This window comes from Ovis aries, chromosome 18, assembly GCF_016772045.2.
Source record: "Ovis aries strain OAR_USU_Benz2616 breed Rambouillet chromosome 18, ARS-UI_Ramb_v3.0, whole genome shotgun sequence".
Classification (NCBI taxonomy): domain Eukaryota; kingdom Metazoa; phylum Chordata; class Mammalia; order Artiodactyla; family Bovidae; genus Ovis; species Ovis aries.
In genome coordinates this window covers 64736913-64740101 of record NC_056071.1, presented here as the reverse complement: position 1 = coordinate 64740101, position 3189 = coordinate 64736913, and positions in this window count along the sequence as shown.

The window sequence follows — 3189 nt, the reverse complement described above, 5'->3', positions numbered from 1 at the left end:
GGCCTTTAAGGGGAGGGGAGGAGACTTCTTAGAGCGAACTGGAGGCTTTCACTGGACAAATGCAAGCTGCCCCTGAAACTTCTTAACTGGGGAGTAGGATTCTCCAACTCAGTGCTATTTTTATTCATCACTGCCAATCTCACAGCGTGGAAACTTCGTGTATCAAGAGCATGGCTAAGTCACTTCAGTCGTGTCTGACTCTGTGCGACCCCATAGACGGCAGCCCACCAGGCTCCCCCGTCCCTGGGATTCTCCAGGCAAGAACACTGGAGTGGGTTGCCATTTCCTTCTCCAATGCATGAAAGTGAAAAGTGAAAGTGAAGTCGTTCGTCGTGTCCGACTCTTCACGACCCCATGGACTGCAGCCCACCAAGCTCCTCTGCCCATGGGATTTTCCAGGCAAGAGTACTGGAGTGGGGTGCCATTGCCTTCTCCAATCAAGAGCATTGGGCACTGCTAAATGAAGTTTGGAAAATGCAGAAAACCAGATAAAGGACCAAACAACCTCCGAATTCCCTACCGCCCCGAGAAACAATGGCTACTGGGGTCTTGGCATCCTTCCTGCGAATCTGTTTTCATTGGACGGTGTATTAAATATATGCAACCTTGTGAAAAAGAGAATAATTTTTATGTTGCTTTTTGTACTGAACATTCTATTACGTGTATATCTCTAAGTGATTGAAAATGTCATTTTAAGTGGTTCCTCAATGTTTCTTAAGTAAGGCATAGTTTTTCCTCCTCCCTCCTTTTGGAAATGTCTGGAAATTGTCGTCATTTTGCCCTCTTTTGTTAACTAGCACATGAATAAATCATGAAATAGCTGTGTGGGCAATGTGATAGCCACCGCAAAGGCTAAAGGTCTGTATGCAAAAAAAAAAAAAAAAAAAAACAGCAGAAAAGTGCTGGGAAGACAAAACCCAAAGACGTCCATTCCTCCAGCCGTGTGTCCTCGGGGTGTCTTGGTCCCTGAGAGGCCCGAGCTGCCTGCGCTAATGAGCAGGTGCTCCAGAGCGCAGACACGGAGCTCCAGCTTTCACCTAGTCTGTGCCTCTGGTCTGATCACCCAAAAAAAGTGCTCCCGCGGGAGATGTCTCATTAAGGTTCCCTGTTGCAAGCAACAGAAGCCAAGCCTAGTCAATCTTAACTGAACAGATTTAATTGAAAAGATGTGCAGTAGGGAATTCCCCAGTGGTTAAAACGCTGAGCCGTCATTGGCAACGCTCCAGGTTCGATTCCTGGTGGGGGAAGTGAGATCTCATAAGCCTCCAGGTGTGGCCAAAATATAAATAAAATAAATGTCATGAAAAGATGCACAGGGAACCCAAAGCCCCGGCTCTGTGACAACCTAGAGGGGTGGGATGGGGAGGGAGGTTTCAGAGGAAAGGGACATATGTATATCGATGGCCGATTCATGTTGATGTATGGCAGACACCATCACAATATTGTAATCATCCTCTAATTAAATAGAAGTAAAAAATAAATATCATGAAAAGATGTGAAGTTCTTTACCTCACCACCAGGAGGGCTGGAGAACCAAGTGTGGACAAACAGCCACTCAGTCAAAACATCCTCATTCAGCCTGGCCATACCCCAAGCCCCGGAAATCGGCTGTGAGCAAAACAGACCTAATCTGGTCTTCACGGAGCTCAGACATGTGCCGCATCAGCGCAGGCAGCTAGGGCCTCTCAGGGACCGAGAGACCCTGGGGACACACGGCTTGGGGAATGGACGTCTTTGGGTTTTGTCTTCCCAGCACTTTCTGTTTGTATTTTTTTTTGCATACAGACCTTAGCCTTTGCAGTGGCTGTCACAGTGCCCCTTCCACAGCTATTTCATGATTTATTCATGTGCTGGTTAACAAAAGAGGGCGAAATGACGACAATCTCCAGACATCTTCAAAAGGAGGGAGGAGGAAAAACTCTGCCTTACTTAAGGCATGGACAGGTTTGGCAAAGACACGTTAGTGCTTAGATGGGCTTAGGTGCCGTGCTGAGTGCATTAAACGGTGGTGCTAATGGAGGGTTGATTGGACAAGTTCCTGGAGACTGGGACGCTTGACTGTGTTCTGAAGGACAAGGATAGATCGGTGTAAGCCAAGAGGGTAGAGTGAGCTGCCTACGATGAGTTGTAGGCAGGCATCCCGCCCATTTTGCTTACAGGTGAATGTCCAGAGCCTAGCACCCTGTCTGGAATAATACATGATTAATAAATAGGAGTCAGGTTGTACTGAACCAAACTTGGGTCCCCTCGTTTGTTTACTGTAAAGCCCACCTACTGCCCCCAGGTTATGGCGAAGGAAAGGGTAACATCTATTGTAGGGAGCCAAGCAAGGAGTCCAGCAGAGCTGGTGGTCGGAATACCCCAACCCCCCAGTGGGGTTCAGCAAAGCATTTTTAAAGGCCAGGTGAGGGAGGTGGCATCATGGGGTGTGTGATGAGTTCATACACAGTTCTCTGATTGGGTGATAGCGGTAACGGGATGGTGTCACGGGGTTAACCTTTTCGCTCCTTAAGCATCAGTAGGCCTGGGGCTTTGCGCTCATGGTCATCAAGAAGTTAATTCCTTCCATTTGGTGGTGGTTGTTCGCACCTGTAAACAACTCAGGAGCTGTGCAACAGATACTGTTATCTAGGCGCTTCCAAGAGAAGCCAGACCAGAGGACATGGGGGAGGGCGTCTGTCCCGGGAAGGCCCCAGAGGGTTCTCAGTTACAAGATGGATACACGAACTAATTTCAAAATTATCTAACACTTTAAAACTAAGTCAGATAAAGTTATTTCTCTGAGATCAAACTGTCCTTTTCTGGCCCAGCCCTGATAGGGTTGCCAGACTTAGCAAATACTTTAGCATAAGTCTGTCCTGTGCACTATCTGGGACATGCTTCTACTAAACCAGTGGCTTCCCAGGTGGCCCTTGCGGTAAAGGACCCACCTGGCCAATACACGGGACATAAGAGAAGCAAGTTCCATCCTTGGGAGGGAAGATCTAGAGGAGGGTGTGGCAGCCCAGTCTAGTATTCTAACCTGGAGAATCTCACGGACAGAGGAGCCTGGCGGGCTACAGTCCACGGGGTCGGAAGAGTCGGACACGACTGCAGAAGAGACTTAGCACGCAGACTAAACCAGTATGCGGTTGATCTGAAATTCGGTTTCAGCTGGGCATCCTGTACTGTATCGAGCAATCCCACAGC